This window comes from Thalia democratica, chromosome 6, assembly GCF_965202585.1.
Source record: "Thalia democratica chromosome 6, ktThaDemo2.hap1.1, whole genome shotgun sequence".
NCBI classification, from domain to species: domain Eukaryota; kingdom Metazoa; phylum Chordata; class Thaliacea; order Salpida; family Salpidae; genus Thalia; species Thalia democratica.
This window is the reverse complement of record NC_139170.1, coordinates 8,178,954-8,199,152: the sequence shown is the minus strand read 5'-3', so window position 1 is coordinate 8,199,152 and position 20,199 is coordinate 8,178,954.

Genomic DNA, 20,199 nt, shown 5'->3' with positions numbered 1-20,199 from the left:
ATTTTTGTAAATAATTTATTTTGCTAGCTAAATGTGGCGTTCAAATATTTTTGTAGATAAAATTTGGCGGGAGATGTATAGGTGTTTACCTAGCTTTCATTATGTTTTGTAGTACAGATTTTATCATTCTTGTAATTAATTCGTGAATAAACTCAACCAAGAAAGATACTTGATTAATAATGAGAAGTATAACTGAATAAAACTAGACAAAATATCTAAAAAAGCTAAGAGTTTAAGTTTTGATTGTTATAAACTAAAATAAATTAAGCTTAAAATATATTGTTACTACTTCTGCGAAAACTTTAAAATAGCCAAATTTAATTTCAGACAAGACAGTTTTTCTGTAAAATAAATTTTACAACAGCAAAAAGCTAAATATAATTAAAAGTTTAGCATATATCTTATAGACTTAAAAAACGCAAAGTAGAAGAGTATAATAAAAAATAGCTACAAAAATAAACAAAAAAATTTACAAATATGGTTATAAAATTAACAGCTCCAAGTATAAAATAAAGGTTACAATTGTACAAAAAATAAAATTATTGTTGTATCTATATATAAAAAAGTTTACATAAAGGAAATTTCTTTTTTATAGATGAAATACTTAAACGAATATTTTCTAATAAGTTTTTTATACTTAATGTTTTTTAATAAATATAGAAAAATATATTTAGTACATTTAGTATTTACTGTAGTGTAAAGTAAAAAAAAATATTTAATAGATAGTATTTTAATAAATTAGACGAAGTTGTAAAAGTTTTAAATTTTTCTTCAGTTTTGCGAGTAAAACTGAGAGCTCGCAATCACCACACTGTGCTACTTCTACTGACGTAACAGTTTAAATATCGCAAACATTCACTTCAATTGTTTCAAATATATAATACTTCACTAAAATAATTCTTAAACATAAAGGTTTTTACCAAAAACGACAAAATTTTAAAAACAGTCCAAGAGATTGTTAAAATTACTAACTAATTATACAAGTAAATGCTAAAAACCTGTGTTAAAAACGAACTGTTATTGCTTCTAAAATGTTTTAAATTATACTATACTGGTCAAATTATTAACGCTGGTTATGCAATTTAATTTTACTGGTTTTAAACAAAATAAATATCTATCAATTTAATCATTGCCTAAGTATAGTAGTATGCAAAAACTACAAGCTATGAATTAAACTCTAGACCAATATTACTCTGTAGTCAGCTAATATTTATATGTATTATATAAATAAATTTATATTAAATATATATAGTTTTAATCCTGGTCACTAACAGAGGCCGGGAGTATTTGTAAATCGAAAGAAAATTTTAGAAAAAAAACCAGACAGCATTGTATAATATATATATTATAGTATTTTGTGATTGTTTTTAAAAAGTTTGGCCTTGCACTTTAAATGCACTTGGCCCGCGGGCCACAATTCGTCAACCTATGGTCTTTAAGATATGATTATATATACTGCAAAAAATTGATACTAACTCTTTTTTTTGCAGACTTTTATTTTAGATGTTTGAACATCTGTTTACAAGTTGTACAATTAGTTTTAGTTGTATTAATTGTTCAAGCTCGGTGATCTCAGGTCGGGTTGTCACTGACTAATGTTTGACTAAACCTCTTTGCAGCTATAGTTTTCTTACTGTAATGTTCTAAGCAGTTACACAACTGCGTTTAAGATTAGCATCAAGAGCTTACTAATTGAGCTGTTACAGGTTACAGCTACTTTCAGTTATCTACAGAAACAACTAGCTAATAACAAACCCCATGGTACCTATCTAAACGTTCTGATTTTTTTTGTAATGTTTAAGATTTTTAGTCAGTGATTTTTAATCTTTTAATTATTTTAAAAAAATACTTTTTAACTTCCTAAGGTTAGCGACAATACATATAGTTCAGTTTAATTAAAAAATTGCCTAAAAAAATGTATTTATTTAATTAATTGTACATGAGTCATTTTTACGCATGACTACCACTATAGAAAGCTATTTAAAGCTTATAAAGTTTGAAACAAAACCAACAAAGGTTCTAATTAAACTAAGCACTATCAAAACCAGAATTAAGTTAGAGCTGAAAAAATTTATTTTAGCTAAAAACATAATTAAAAGCTTAGATAGTTTTTTTTTTGAAATTAAATTTGTTCGGTCACTATTTTATTCAAACAGAACACAAAATTGAAAACTAAGTAGAAAAATTCTTATAAATAAAAAAATGGTTTGTATAATGTCAGTTGTTTCTAAGCTAAATATTATTGCCTATCAACTTTAATATACTCAAACTATGAAAATAGTAAATTGACACAAAAGCTAAAGACGGAACTAACCAATTTTTACTAATTTTTTCTTTGGTTTTATTGTTTGACACTTAAAGCATACATTTCATGCCGCCCACAAGCAACGTACTTCAATCATACTAAATATCGGAGTTCCTACTAAAATATCCCTTTTTTGAAAGTGTAGCAACTAAAGTTATAAGACGAAGAGTGTGAGATTAGTTTATTGGCTTTAAGTTTTTAGCTGATTAAACAAAGGGAGTCTTAGGTGCAAAAGTACTGAAATATGCTTGTTTTGTTTTGGCAAACAGGGATTTCTCATTACTTTGTCCGCTTAATGTACTCTGATAGAAAGTTTATAAAAAAGATACGTTTCATAGGCTAGATTTCTGCATTTGTTTTGATAGTCGAACGGTGCAGTTTAATTATACTAAAATTTAAAAAAAAACATAGCAAAAAGTATATATTTAAATAAGTTAAAGTGCTTTTTTAATATATTAGTTTAGAATAATAAATCAAGATTTAAAATAGGCTTGTAAAGTTATTACTTGAAAGGTTATTTATATTCTAATGTAGCTTTTTAGTTTTTTATTATTGATAAATTTAATATTAGCTTAAAGGGTTTTACACAAAAATAATGGTTTAAAAGAATTATTATTTTCAATTTACAAAACAAAAGATGCAATTAGTTAAAATATAGTTTTAAAATGTATAAATTTAAACATTATTTTACGATACATCACCACAAGTAAGCTAAAACTGTTTGGTTGTCATTAAAATGAGTTTTTCACGCTTGTTTAAACTTTGAAAAGTTTAACTAGAGTTTATGATTTTTTAACTTATCACATTACAGTAAAGTATTAGGGTTAACAAAAATAGTGTTACGCTCGAGTGCATTGCATGTTTACATCATAAACTTTACATCATATTTCCAAAATAATTAACAGCTTTAAAGTTAAAAAATAATAATTTGAGTAATTACAAAAAAAAAGCTTGTACAATGTACATTATTTTTAGATTTAAGTTTTTAAAGAATAAATAGTTAAAACTATTTTATTAATTTATAAAATGTATTTTCGTTTGCTTTTAAAATTACATACATACTAAAAAATAGTAATTGGAGTTTTCTACTTTCAGTCATTTCATTTATTCTAGTACTTTCATTATTACAAAACAGCAAATTAATATTCAGAACTAATGTGTTTAGTAAAAAATAGCTAAACAGATAGGTCTTAAGATTTTAGTACAAGAAATATTTTAATGTATCTTAGTATTATGGCGTGTCTAGTTTAAATTATCTTTATTAGTAAACCAATTCCTCAGTTATTTGACTTTACTTTTATTTAAAGTCAATTATTTTTAATTGTATGTCAGTTTTAACTGATTTAAAATTGTGTATATTATTATTAGATAACCACAAATTACGGTTATTTTCTTAGACATTGCAAACTTGTAAAGATATCTAGTTTAGTTTCATATAAATATTGTTTATTTCTAATTATTTTTTTCAAAAATTATGAAAAAAATAAAACTTTTGTTTAAAATTTTTAGTTTAAACAAAAAAAAAGTTATATTAATTTAAGTATTGAAACTTTATCAAAATTATATTCTACATTTACATTATAAACTATGTAATAAGTATAAGGTAAAGGATCATTATAGTTTAGATAAAGTACACAAAAAACAGGTTTTATTTTTGTGTTTATTTTTGAAGTTGGTTCACAATAAAAATGCTTTTACTTTTAAAACAAAATTATGTATCAGGTTTTTTTTTTTGGTAAGATATCAACACTTTAATAAAAAATTTAAGTAGAATATAATTTTATAAGGAAAGTTAAAGTCGCACCCTTACCCCAATGTCATCATAAATATAGATAATCCCTTAATTTATACTTTGTAACAGTAATTAAATCTGAACTGGTTTGGATTACAAAAAATGTTTGGTGCGTCAGACCTACTTATGCTTATAATTTTTTTAAATGATTTTTTCTCGGATTAATTAATAATAATCTTTTAATAAACAGCTTAAAAACATAATGGCGTACTGCGAACCGCAGTGGACCCATGTCACCATTCTAATCAGCCAAATAGTCCAGGCATTCAATCTGGAATGCAACCAAGACCTGGTAAGAGAATTTGGCACGCCGTACAGGTGTGTGTTTTCTGCAGTCAATAAAAAATGTGTTTTCTGCAGTATATAAATAGAATTCTAAATTTTTTAACCTTATAAATTTTTTGGAATCCTGTATATAGTTTTAACTTATTTATTTAAAGACTTAAAAAACACTTAAAATATTTAGAAAGCTTATATCAATGACCTTTATATGTATCTATATACAATGAAAATTTAAAGTCGATTAGAGAATTTATTAGCATTTTTTTAAGTTTATATTTTTTTTTTAGGTATATGACTTTTAACTCTTTATTTTTAAGACTTTAGAAATACTTTTTTAATATAGTGTATTTGTATTTAAGATCTTTATAAGTTATATTTATTAAAACTGTCGAGAGATACTTTTAAAATATTTTAAAAAACTAAAAACAAAAATACAGTAGACAATTTATCTTAAGAAACTATTAAAACCTTTTTTTATTTTATTTAAATACATTACTTTACAGGTCGGTTGAGAGCGTATTGTTACAAGCAGTGGACAGAATAAGCCATGCAATGGGACCTGATTGGACTGTCCGTGCAAAACAGCTTATCATGTCAGACAATCTGATATCTGCATTACATGCTACTCAGAGGGTGCTTGAAGAAATTACTAAAGATTGAGCTGGTAGTGTGTCTTGGAAGTTTTTGTTTATATTTTAGTGTAACGAATGTATACTTTCAAGACTCAAAAGTCAAATAGCCTTGTTAAGGTTTTATAATGGTTTTATATTAAAACTTAGTTTAAATCGCTCTAGATAGTAGTTAAAAGTTTACATTACGGTTTATTTTATTCGGTGAGCAAGTTCTACATATTATGTTATATATTCTCTTTTTCTATTTAGAGCCGTTAAGTTTTAATATTTGCTCCAGTCAGTTTACGATACGTACTATATATCTATGCTAATAAAACCATTTTCTTAACTTGCTCAATAAACATCTATACACTTGGACAACTTTTTTCTAATAATTTAATAGTAGTTAAGTTAATTATTTACTCTTAAAAACCTTAAAAGTTTTGAAAATTAAATTAAACTGCTTATCTGCTTTAATAAATAAACATAAGTAACTGAAGTAATTTTTGATTGTTGATAATTTTTTAAGTTGAATAAATTAATTGTCATAAAAGTTATTACACATTAGGGTTTAAAAAGTGTGTGTCAATTTATTAAAGTATTTGGATTTTATAAAATATCAATAATTGTAAAATAAAAAGTAGTTATACTTTTTTTACCTTTTAAACGAAAAAAAAAACAATTCCTAATCGAAAACTCTTATATTAGGTAAATTTTAATTACCGTTTTTTACTTAAATAGAGAACAATAGTATTTTTTAATTAACTGAAAAAGTACTGAGATGTTTTTAAAACATACAAGTTACACATTTATTTCTTATTATGTTAAGCTAAAAATAAATTGAAAAGTTTAAAATTTGGTTAGAAAACAAATTAATAAAGTATTAACTTAAAAACTTAATTTACAATTAATATTTTAAGGTGAAAGTTATATTGAAATTAAATATTAAAAAATGTGAAATCAGAATAAACAACTTTTAATCATACCTTAAAATAGGGGTGGGCAACGTACGGCCCGCGGATTGAAAACGACCGGCCCCCAAACCATTTTTAAGTTTAAATGGAATCCGGCCCGCGGACAAAATTGATCCGGCCCGCGAGTAGGTGATTCGGCCCGCTAGGCATTATTAAAATTTGTATGAAATCTGAAAAGCCAATGTAATTATTACAGAATTTTTGCAAAACCTCTTTTGAATTGTTTTTACAATTCTGTAAAACTGTAAGACTTTGACTCTGATAACGGTTTAAAAAATGGCTTTTTATTTTTGTGGTGAAAAAACACCATTTTGTTATGGTATGATATTTTGGTTTAAGTCAGTTAGAACAATCCTTTCTCAAATTACCCCATAAACATTTTTATGCTGTAACAACTTACTTGATGATGCAACCTACTATATTCACCTTCATAAAAAATGGACGTGTAAAAAATTGCTGTCCAACGCAGATGTGCAGTGAGTTGATTTTATAAAAGTTAACTTTTTTTTTTCATTTAGACATTGACAATTATTTTAAGTTAAAGTGCTTAACTTTACATTTTAGTAAAACATTCCAAGTTGAGATAACAGTTTGCACTCTTTTCTGCTATTGATTTTTAACTACGGACTTTTTAATTAATTGAATGATTAAATTTAGTTATAACCAAATTATAACAATATTTCAAAATAATATCTCATTAATTTCAAGTATGATTTGTTTGAAAATTTATTTGTTTATGTTTGTAGTAACAGTTTACAATCTAGTAAAATTTTGAATAATAGTTGTTAAATTCTAAAAGTAAAGTACAATAAAGTTTCTTATCTATTAATTTTACTTTTGAAATTTTTTTTTATGTTTTGAGAAAGGTTGACTCACACTAAGACTACTAAACAACTCTGGCTAGTTTAAAATTCTATAAAAGCTCTGCCAACTTAGGATATTATTTATATTTTTATAAATGGCACGCAAAATTTTATGGTTAGGTTATTATAACTTTCAATTTTATTCTCATTAAGTATTTTATTAATATTTTGATGTTAATAGGTATTTAAGATTGGTAAATGGTTATTTTTTCAAACTTGGATGACATCAGTGGCGTCGCGTGGTATTTTTATTAGGTGGTGCAGAGTTTTTAAAAAATCCCCTACTTTAAAACTCTTTTTTATCTTAAATAAAGGCTTTTTTCTATAACAGTATTATCATCTACTTTAGAATTATTTTACTGAAGTTATTTTATACAGTTTTAATTTAACTAAAAGTCATCCTTTATCAATATAAAAAATTCATATTAATTTTTGAGATATGGTAATTCACAGTCAGAGGTACAAAAGAATCCTTATTAATATAATATAAACTCGAACAACAAATAAATCAAATCACTATAATAATATCTTTTTTTTATAAGTTGGCCTTAAAATCTTTAGATGTTTCTTTTATAAAACAAAACAATTTGCTAAAATAGATATTAAAAACACTAAGAAAAAAAAGTTATAACAAAAGTAATTATTTTTTGTATACATAAAAATATATATTGATACTTAAAAATTTAAAACTTCTCTTCAACAAAAGTATAAAATTTTCTAAAAAGTAGGATAAAAAGTTTGATAAAAATTGCTTTAAAAATTATGGAGAATATAGGTTTTCAGTAAAATTGTATTTTTTTGGTGTTTTGGTTTGCTCCTTGTATAACAAATCATTGTACTCTCTGGCTTTGACCAGTTGTATCTGAAAGTTTAATTGGAAATTTCAAGTTTATTAAAAGTAACTATTAGCTTTCTGAAAACGTTAAAATAAGAACAACATGAAAATAGAGCCTATACACCCCTTCCCCCTCCCCCCCTCTTACCCCTCAAAATTTTGCACAATTTTTTTTACAAACATTTAGATTTTTATTAACTTTTTTCTAAATTTAATGTTTTTTTGTTGGAGGTTTAAAATTCAATAGTTCTTTAAGGGTATCTTTTCTTTATTTAAATTTAATTTGTTTTTCATTTTGATGACAGTATTTTTCTCAGGAGCTCAACTTTTTTAAGTTTAGTTGGTGAGGCTGTTGACTTTTTAAGAAATTTAAATATAAATTATAAATATGTAACCATTATAGCATTAAAAAAATTGGTTAGTTAGTTTTCATGTGGCCATAGGGGTAAAACACTTATTTTTTAAATATAAATAAGCTTGTTATTTTCAGAGTAAAAAACTAAAACTGCTTTAGTCAGCCTGAATATTTTTCTAATTTGGTCTGTTTTAATTTATCTTGGGTCATCTTTAGTTTTTTTTAATTTCTAAGTTATCCTGATTATGAGGCAAGGCAACCATGTTTCAGCAATTTTATCTAAAATTTTTTCTTTGTTAATAAAAAAATTAAACCAAAAGTCATATAAAGTAGACTAAATTCTCCTAAAATGTTAAACTACTCTAAATAATCAAAATTTCTAAGTTAAAGCTATTTACTTTATTTAAATATGTGACTGTATCAATAATACTAATTTTTATTTAATATAAACCTAAATTATTTTTCTGTAAGAGTAAACTAGAAGTTTATAATAAACTTCTTAACATTTATTTTCAGCACTCAAATTTTATATTTAAATATAATTTAATTAAATATTTTGTTAACTTTATGATAACAATAATCAGTTATAGTTAAGTTTATGTATGCAGATTTAAATAAAAAAACAAATTTTTAAGACTTTGGTGATTTAGGTTTTTTGTCTATTTTTTTCAAAATATGTAATTTATGACAAGTTTTGTTCTTTTATTGTTTCTTTTTAATAGAAGTGATCTCTTAAATTTAAAAAATCATGGGGGTACATAAACTTAAGTTTAATCCTTTGCACTTTGCAGTAGCTTAGCTTTGTTTTTACTTTATGTTGACAATAGCTTGTAGATGATACTTAAGCAAGTCCTGTTTTAGGGAATTTTCAACTTAACTTACTTACCGCAAGATATTGTTTTTACGGTAATTCTTGAAGAAATTTTGCTTTTTTGAGTTCATTTGCGGCAGTCAGCTAAGAGTTTGCGGCAGTGAAGTGGGCAAAATGGTCGTTTTCAAAATTGGAGTTTTAAAAGAGATTTTGTTTAAAAAATAAGGAAAACGTTATAGATACTTATTTTTTTCTTACAAAATTTCAAGGTGGTGCAGTTGCGGCAGTGCAACACCCCACGCGACGCCCCTGGATGACATCAAATTTTTATTTGACTTTTCTTTTAAACTCAGACTTATTTTTGTTCAACAAGTTAATTTTTTTCAAAAAGAGCAATCCTATTATAATTTAGAATAAATAAAACATATTTTGCAAGATGTTTAATATTTATAGATTTGTTTTATCTCCTTTAGGTTGTAGTATCAGAATAGGTATTTAATCTATAATATTGAAAGAACCTTGAACTTGAAAATTTTGGCAAAGTTAATTTTATTGCCAAGAATTTAGTACTTAAAAAATAACAAGATAAAACCTTAACAATTTTTACATAAAATAATGAAACTTAGATAAGATAAAAAATGTTGTATATATGTTTTTATATTTTTTAATTTTTAAATATATTTAGTATCTTCATTAATTCTATACTATTAAGCACAATTTTTGACCTTAATTGTAATTTTTTACTAAAAACAAATAGCAAAAGTTGTACTTTTAAAATTCAAAAAGTCCTCCATAACCTCAAGATATCTACACAATCAGGATATTTGGTGTACTCAGGATATCTTTTTTATAAATTTCATGATTACTCACGATAATTTAAATTTCAAAAAAAAAAAAGATTTTCTCAGGACCTGTTTAGCTTTTAAAAAAAATCAAATGATTATTTTATCATTTTTAATAATCCCAGTCCCGTTTTTTTCTAGATTTTGAAAAAGGTTTAGTTTCAATATTTTCTTATATTATCTAAGTTTAACAGTTTTGTAAATAAGTTGATAAAAAAATTTAAATCAAACATGTAATTTTTGTTGTTCTTAGTAGATTTTTAGATAGATTTTATGTACCGTTGAGCAAGCCTAAGTTTGTCAACTTCAAAAGATGACCATGAAACCAGTTGTTTTGTTCGAGACTTCATACATTTGCAGACAAACATTTCCGACCTTAAAAATCATCAAGGATTAGCTAATTTCATACCAAATCAGTATTCCAGTGCACTTGCAGATTTTTCCAAACCGTCATGCAACTTTTAAACAACTCTAATACATTATCAACCTTAAGTGTTTCATCTGCATCATTTAATTTTTTTCGCTTTTTACGGTAAAACTGTTTATTATATAAAAAATATTTGTTCTTTCGATTCTTTTATACGTGCAAAAATATGTAATGAATCTTTATAAGTTTATTTAAATTAAAAGGTAGTAGTTTAACACCGTATTGTAAGTAAACTTCTGAATAATGTTATTAATGTAAACTCCAGCCAAGGATTGTCAAAATTAGATAGTTTCGAATAGTTAATTTTTTTTTAATTTACAGCTTGAAATGTTAGGCTCGAGTAACTTTAAGTAAGTAAATTTTTAGTTTTATAAGATTAAGTAGTATTAGTTCGGTTCAGAGTTAAAATCAATATAGAATTAACATAAAATTTTACACTTAATTCAAAATTCTAAAATACTTGATCAATTAGCATCCAGCCGGAACCCAAATCTTTTTGGAATTAGATTCTATTCGGATCCGGAACCTTGTCTAAAAATAGTATTTTGCCAGATTCGGATAATATTATTAAATAAGGATCTATAAAAGGATCCAGCTTGATCCGGTAAATCACTTACTCTAAATGCTCCGGCCCGCTGAGGCTTAATTTTTTTTGGATCCGGCCCGTCAATTATTTACGTTGCCCACCCCTACCTTAAAACAAGTTTTAGATATGTTTTGTTTTGTAGAGCAGTCCTGAGATTTTAACATATACCATTTAAAGCAAACAAACCATGTTTGTATACCAGGGTTTCCCGAATTGGGCGATATCGCCCCTCTGGGGGACATTTTAGTAAGTCGGGGGGCGATAATCATAAGGGGGCGAAAGGGTGGGCGATAATTAGTAAGGGGGCGAAAAGGGGGCGAATTTATAATTTTGGGCTGTCAAAAATTTTTAACTTTTTATCTTGCTATGTTGCTAATTTTGGCTTGCTATTAATGTTTAACCCTGAGGTAAAACTTAAACAAAAAAGTTTATCTTGTTTATGTAAAATATAGAGAAAAATATTAAGTACTTATGACCCTTACTTTCAAGTAAATTACGTATTTTCATTTATATGTTTTTTCATTTGACAATTACATAGATCATAGACAATCGGAATCCCTCTCACCATTTTATAACCTGACATAAATGTTATTTAAGATCATAAATGGTTTGTAAAATTCTATGTTATGTATTATCAATTATCACCTCATTTTATTTTCAATTGTTTTTTGAAAAGTCATAAAGTTAGACTAATAAATAAAACTATAAAGGGTTGCTAATTTACCTAGAAACCTGCAAAAACCTGGAATTTGACAATTTAGGCAAATAAGAAACCTAAAAAATCTATAATTTTTAACAATTTCAACATATTAAGAAGAAAAATTTTGATTTTACACAAATAGATAAAAATATGGATTCCATATAGGCAGATCTTTTTGAAGTGAACGACTTTTAGAAAACCTTCTCAGACTTACAAACTGACCTTGAATTTTAAGTGAAATTTTCTAAGGAACGATATGAAAGCTTTAGGACTCAACAAAAAATAAGGCAAAATTGCCCAATCATTTGAGAGTAATTTAGATTGTTGTTTATAGTTTTTCCTTTTAGCTATGTTGCTGAGAAAGCTTTCAGTTCATTATCAACATCTTGAGCAAAAGATCTAATCTAGAAATTTGTAAAGGAGGCTTTATTTTACTGATTAAGAATCAGATTAGAAAAACTTGCAAGCAGTCATTAACCTCATCCTTCACATTATATTAGACTTCAGTAGCAGAAATTATTTTATGAAAGTTTTTTTTATTTGATTTGATTTTTTACAATACTTCTTATTTAACCTGGTTTGTATTGTATTTAAGTAGTCTTTATATATAAAAAAAAATTTAAGTTATTTATTCTACAACAGGTTTGCACAATGCCTCATAATTTTTAATTACGGTAGACTTCCTCTTAAGCTCCCAATTTTTACCCAAAAAAGGGCAAAATTATATTTTCTTAAATTTAACTAAAATAAAGTCTATTACTAACTAAGTATTAATAAAACAAAAAATAAACAGTATTAAATATCTTATATAACACTTTTTTAATGAATGTTTGTTTTATGTTTTAGTTTCTTTCATGTTTATTTATATATTATTGCATAAAACATATTAAAATATATCATTTTGTAAAAAAATTGTAATAATTTTTCAGTTTGCACTTTTTGATTTTGTTCAAAGTGCGATTTCAAGTGGAAGTCTACTGAATTTATTAAATGGTTATTGTTTTAAATATGTTAATATTTTTATTTTGACCTGGTTAATTTTGTATTTATATTTGTCGTTTTTTATACACTAAAAGTTTTTATAGTGATTAAAGTATTTGTTTGAATAAAATTTATTTAACATCTTTTTCTTATTACTTGTTTAATCTGTAAAAATAAAAAAACACTTGATAACCATTAAAGTTGTTATTTCAAACATTTTTTTATGGTTTTAAAAGAGTATAGATTTGAAGTCTTTATTTGAAATGACTTCAAATTTTTTATTTAAAAGATTGTTAAATTCAATTTTTTTTTTACTTGATTTATTATTGTTAAAAAATCTATATGTTAAGAAAATTTAAACTATTAATACAACTGTTTTATGTTTTATCTTAATTTTTATTATATTAGCAATTAGAATGTGCTGTTTATTTTAATAGTTCAACATTAGCTTTTAGTTTTTCACTATTTTCTTCCGGTAAGTTATTATAGTCTAATAACTAACGGCTTAAATAAGTTACTTAGTATTAACTTCTAAATGTCCGAAATAAGTTATATGAGAGATTATTATAATGTCAGATCTCAGTTAAGATTTCAGATGGTTAATGTACGGTTAAGATTTAATCAAATTTCGACGCGCTAAATAACTTGAAAACTACTTGTACAAAATAAACAAAATTTAGTATTTTGATACTTAATATTTTGTAATACACTTTCAATTTGGTTTTCAGTTCACAATAGTATTTACTAAATCACAGTAATACTAAATCATTTTTTATACAATTTTGCTCGAGTTTTTTTTAATTTTCTTATATGTTATTTTATTAAATTATGCAGCCCGCAATTAAATTTTTTTAACGATTTGAAACTAGAAAAATATTTTTTAGTAAATATGAATTGCTGACTACAAACATTGTCCACCACTACCCTAAAAGTTTCATTAGTTTCAAAACAATTCATATTTAAACAGGATCGATTACAGATTACACAAGGCTTTTTAATAATTAAGTATGTATATACAGTTTACTAGGCTTATAAGAAAACAACTGTAACTTATTTTTTCAAGTCCTGTAAACTACTTTGAACACAGCCTAAAAGTGCGTGCATAAGAAATACCAAACCAAAATACATTTTAGACACAACTTTTTTGGCTCAAAAGTTTGTACTCAGCAGAAAAACTACTTTGTAAAATCGTGGGGGGCGATTATTTTTCAAATTTCTGAAAAGGGGGCGATTTAGTAAATGAGTTTGGGAAACCCTGTTGTATACGTTTAATGATTAAGAACACATTGAATTGTTGTTTGGTTGAATTAAACTTAAATATACTCAAGTTTTTTGAGTTTTTCTAATGTTTGTTTAACAATGGGCACAGGAAAAATATACCTTTTAAATGTTTTTCTTATTCTAAAAAATTCAAATTAAGTTAAGTTTTGCCTTTTTTACCGCAATCGCTTTTTTGTTGTTAAGAATAACTTTTAAAGAGATATATGGTAAAAACGAAAAAAATCAATCGATTTGTTATATACCAATAGTAAATGAAATGTAAGTGTTTTAAACTGATATAAGGTTATAGAGTGAAAACAAACCAGTTAAGTTGTAATATTGAAAGCTAAAATAATGTAACAACAAAAGGTTTGTTGAAACTCATTTTTCTTTTAGTTTTAAAGCTATCAAACACTACCAAGTAATTGTTGAACAGATCACTTTTGCACAAGCGTCACTTTAGCACGAGAGGATACTTTTGCACGATGTATTTTTTGCACGCAGGATCACTTTTCCCCAAAGAGTCATTTTTGCACGAGAGTAAAAAAGTATAAAAAAAAATATTAATAAAAAAAAAGTACTGACTGATGGTAAGGGTTACTAGTAACAAAGGTGTTATATAATAAAATAAATTATTAAAATTATAAAAAATTAAATTAATAATAAAACAAAAAAAAAATTACCGACCAAGGGTAAGGGTTAAGAGTAACAGCGATAGAAAAAAACAGTATATGTATCTAAAAAGCTATTAATAGAAAAAAAAATAAAAAAAAATTATAAAATTAAATTATAAAAACAAAAAAAGCAAATAAAAAACTTCCGACCGAAATTGAGGGATAGAGGTAATGGTGAAGGCAAAAAAATATAACTAAAGTTAATAAAAAAAGAAATTCAACCTGTGCAAAAAGTGACCATCCGTGCAAAAGTGATGCAATGCAAAAAAGTCCCCTCGTGCAAAATTAAACCCTGCGTGCAAAAGAATCACAGCGCAAAAGTTTCCCCTCGTGCAAAAGTGACGCCAGGCAAAGATGTCTTCGTGCAAAAGTGTCCCCTTGTGCAAAAGTGACAACCACCCAAGTAATTGTGCTTACCAGATTGAGCCTTGTTTGGTGATATTAAAACCAAGTTAAATTGATAAAGAAAGAGTTAAGGTTTTTATGTTTTAAAAAAATTGTCGCAATTTAAAAAAATAAGTAGATGAAAAAAGTCCCTTGAAAAGACACAGGGTCCAAACAAAATCCACAGTCGGCTGGCAAGTGGCCGTTGATAATTTTAGTTATTTAAAAATTAATCTGAGAGATTTATTTAGTTGTTTAGAACTGGGCTTTCTAATTCAAAAACTTTGTTTGGTTCTATTCTGCTCAAGTATAGTATATTTAAATAAGCTTAAGTTTTTGCTGTTTTGAAGTATAAAAATATGCTGAAAAAACCTCAAATTTCTGGTAAAATTAAGGCTTACAGAAACTACTAAAAATACTTTAAAAACTTTTATAAAAATATTTTTCTAGGTATTTATTTTATTTTGTTTAGTATTAATGAAATAAAAAGTAAAATTTTTTGAAAAATTTAAAAAGAAAAATGTCTTTTTTTCTCATTAAAAAAGTGCAACTTTTTCAAAAATTTTATATATGCATTTAGGGCAAATTAAAGTATTTTAAGAGTTAAACATCTTAAATTCCCAATGTAGAATTTTTTTATGTTTTAGCAAGTATGACAAGGATTGTAAGTACAAATTTACATAGAAAAAAATCTTTAGGAATAAAACTCATTTTAATGGTTTATTCAAGAAATAATTAGATATCTATTTGCTGTTTTTTTTTTGTTGAAAAATTTCAGTTTAAACATTATGCTAAATTAAAGAAACATTGTAAAAAAAATTATAAGTATTTTTTTTTCTTGTAACTTTTGCAAACTTATTTGTGACGAAAACTATAAATATTATTGAATATTTTTTACACTGCGAAAGGCTGTTTTAAACTTTTGTTTTAAAACTGTATGGATTTAAACTTGCATAATTTCTTAAATACTTGAGGCAGAAAAAACCTTTTAAACTACTTTTAAAAAGAAGAAAAATAGTTTTACCTAACTTTGTATAAGACTAAGTGTAGTTTTTTATTAAGCAAAAACACTTGTTTATGGTCAATAGACGCTTTAATATCATTTGCAGCCCACTTCAGTAGCTAATACTTTTTAAATAGTGTTTGACTAATTACTTATATGTTACATAAACGTATAGTATTTTCTATAGAAGTTCAATGTTATAAAATATATTTAATTTTTATCTCTGCTGCCAATTCGTAATTAGATAAATGAACCCATGTTGACAAATTCATAATAATTTAGTTATCATTTTTTATTACACACTAATTATAGCTCTTATTAAATTTTTATACATTTTAATGGACTGAAAAAATCTTTAACAAGTTTAACTTTCCATAGTTTTTTCATGTTTTAAAACAGTTATATACAACTATGTATAACTAATGATCATATTGATAAGAAATTGTCCTTTTGAAGCAAAATTTCTCATAAAAATATTTTACAGACCATAGTATTATCGTAAAAAACACTAACTAAGAAAAACGAAACTTAATAAAAAATTTTTTTAATACTTTTTATAGAGTTTTTCGTTTTAGAATTTAGATTTTGACAGTAAAGTTTTTTTTTTCTTTTTTTTTAATTCATAGCTCATGATGACTTTGATTAAGTTGGGTACGCAACTCGATGACCAAGAGGTCTTTTTGCGTATACATGTCCTTGAACCAAAACATTTTGAGCAACTTTTTGTTTTTGTTCAATTACCACTTAACCACTTAATAAATAGTAATTGTTACTAAGCATAAACCTTCACTATAACCTTGTTCAAAGAATATTTGTATTAATTAAAACAACTAATAGATTCTAATTGAGTATTGTCCGGGATAAGACGATAAAAGGTATCCGTGGTGTGCGACTCAAAAACCGAAAGATTTTTTTTTGTGCACCAGGTCCTAGATTCAAATATTTTGAATGTCTTTCTTTTGTCGTTTAACAAACTATATAACTATAAAATACAAATAAAAAGTATACCAAAACAAATTTTTATCTCTAATATTTGTTATTAAAAAGTTCTTTTGATGATAATCAAAAATATATAAGGACACTTACAAAAATAATTGTCTCATTTTATCTAAAACAAAAACATTTATCCGTTATTTTTATCTTATTTTTTACAAATGTACATACTAAACTACTTTAAACTGATAAAGCTACAATAAGTTGTTTTAGCACCTTACAACAAACGTTGTTTAAAAATTCAAAACATTGCTTAATTAGTTAGAAAAAGATCAATCATAAATTAATCAAGAAAATTCCAAGTTGTTAGTTCGCTTTTAATGAAACTTTGCAAGTCCTTTTTATGACCTGACCATATCTAAATCTTTAATTAAAGTTGTTATGTTGAAGTATTATACACAATATTTTAAGCAACTAGGTAAAAGCTTAAGCTTATTTTCAGAAAATCATTATACAGCTAAACTTGTTATAAAAACAGTCTTCGCTCGTAACAAAATTGAAAATTATCTGCCTTAAAAGTCTTAATTATTATGAAACTTTTATAAACTATTGTTAATAGCTGTGCAAAGTAGTTTAGTGCTGCTTTCAAAAGTAAACTTCTATCTGAAACCTAAACTCATAAGACAAAACCTATCAATTGAATACCAAAACAACTGAGATAAAACTATAAAAAGCATACCTTTGAAAAGAGCAATTTAATTTTCTTTAAATAAAGTTTATAACAAAACATCAATATGAAGGTAACAATCATAGTTGAATTAATATTAAAATTAAAACTAAAATTAGTGTAAAACTATACAGGAAAACATTAACATTATTAAATTTTTAATTAAACCTTAACTATAGTTTATTTTTAAACCTTAGTTGTTTGTTTGTTAAACCTATGTTTGTTAGTTTTATTAAACCTTAACTTAAGTTACACTTAGAGATATAGTTTTACGAAATAAAAATATATATTTAAAACCCTTAAACTTTTTTGTTTTTTTTTTATGGTTATATCACACTCATATAGGTTTTATATTTTAATCTTTCAAAAATTTAAATTTTAATTGTATTATACTTTGATACTCTCATTTTGAAGTCAATTAGTATATCGTTTTATTGAGCTTACTATAGTACTTTAAGTGTTTAAAATATCAAAATTTAAATTAAATGTATACTAAACATAATCTTTTTAAACTACTTTATGTTAAAAAACTAGTTAACTTTTTAAATACTTAAACATTTAAAACTACTAAAACCAACAATATTAAGCATCTATATTAAAGCATGTTATAGTTATAGCAAAACATAGTTGTTATTTGTTTTGTTTTTTTTTTCAGTTTTTATATGAAAGTCCCTAGAAGGATTAAAAAACTTAGAATTCGTAGGTATATTTTTAGAATAATAGAATTAATCATTAAACGCTTTGTTTTCATAACTTTTATTTTTTGCTATAATGATCAATTTGTACATTTGTCAACATTGTATACTAAAACTAAATTCATTTCATTTGCTGTTTAAATTTTGAAACAAAAATTTGTTTATTTAATGACAACCAAAATTAATAAAGACTTTTTTTTTTGGTTTTGTATTTTTTAACAAGGATTGAAAAATACTTAAAAACTACGATAAGTGTTAAAGAGTGGGAAAAAAAAGTAAGTAGAGTACACAATAAGTGCTCAAGTAAATTATTATAAAACTTATCAAGTTTGAACTCTACTTTATTACGTTTTTAAAAGCTGTCATGTTTCTTGATAACCTAGAGCTTATTTTATTTTAGCTTTGAACAATAAAAATATTTATCAACTTTTTTGAACTTCTGCAAGGTTTTCTAAAACTTTTTAAAATATTTTTTTATAAAAATTAACTTAAAATTAGAAACCTGCTATCAATAATGTAAAATTTTTAAAAAGTTACTGTAATACTACTATAAATATGTTTTATTACAAATATAACTCTGATAAAATCAAAAAAACTGTTTTAAATGAAAGATTTTTGTATCTAGTCAAATTTTATCACTCTAAACTTTATAATTAATTCAGCTTAATAATTTTTTAGACTTTTTAGAAACTTTTATCAAAATTTAAAATGTTTTCCACAAACTCCGTTTAAAGTTGTTTGCTTATATTGTAAAAATACAGGTTTTAATGGGAACTATTATTTATTGCTCAAATAGAAAAAAAACTTGATACTTAAAAAAATTACTCTGCGTTTATCGTGTAGTTTACTAAAGTTCCAAGCAATGTAAACTTGAACTTTGTTTTTTATTTGTTAGACACTAATTAGCACAAGTTATTATTTATGTTGCAGGTTTAGGTGCTATGAATAGAGCTTATAAGTTAGAGGTCTTGTATGAAGGCAAGTAGTTTTAGGTGATAATACAGTTGGCTTGCAAGCAGCCATTATCTTTTTTAAAATCGAAAAAATAAAACAAGTGTTATACCAGTGTTAAATACAAGTAGGATAGACTGAAATTCAAGTTGTCCAAGCTTTTGGTTTTAATTTGCTACTACTACTACTTTTAAAGTTAAGTAAGTTGAAGTGCAGTCATTTTTATATGTAAAAAATTATCAAAAAGTTGCAGAATTTTATCAAAAAAAGATCTGGTTAAACTAAAAAAATGCTTACCTTACACATATCATTATTGTTTGCAATCCTTAATGATGATAAAAATGTAATTTAAGATGAAGTTGGTGGTTTAATTTCTTTAGTGTTCAACTTACTTATTTTTATTAACTAAAGGTTTTCTTAGGGCAATTAAAAGATCATATACGAAAAAAGTAGCAGAACTGCCTTTCACTAAGAGTAGAACACATGTAATAAAAAGGCTAAAAACGAACATTTCCAAGTTCATATTAGCCTAGTACTATTCCTAATCTACAATATTTTTTTAGGTATTCGTAAGCAATATTTATAAGCTTCTGTACGTTTTCTCGTATAGCTACTCAAATATACTTAAGAAAAAAAGAAGAGGTAAAATTAGGTGTTTCAAGTAGTTTTTGTAGAACTTAGAATGATTTTTTGATAATTTCACTTATGAGTTTTTGAATGGAAGGTAGTCAAAACAGGTTGGGCTCAAACTTACAACACTTCTAAACCACTTGAAAAAAAAAACGCAAAAACAAAGTTTGTTGAATTATTTTTGAAACTTGTTGTAGTTTTTTCAGTCACTAAATGATTAATGTCAGTTTGACTTATTTTCTCAGTTTGCTTTGAACAGGTTAAAAGAGTTGCGTATTCACGTCATTAAAAACTTATGTTACAGGCGATGGTGCTTTAGATTAGGGGCAACGTACAGCCCGAGTTTAATAATCGGCCCGCTGATGTTTTTAAAATGTAAAAGGACTGCGGCCCGAGAAAGCTAAAACTATGAGTGTGTTAATCCCGCTCATCGAAATTTTAAAACTTACACTACCAGACTGTCTTAAGTTTCAAACTAAAAAATTTACTACAATCTACGGAAATTTTAAACTTATACTAGTTGCTGTAAAAAAAAGTTACAGAGGTAGTATTTTGTCGAACTGAAATAGACAGCTTTT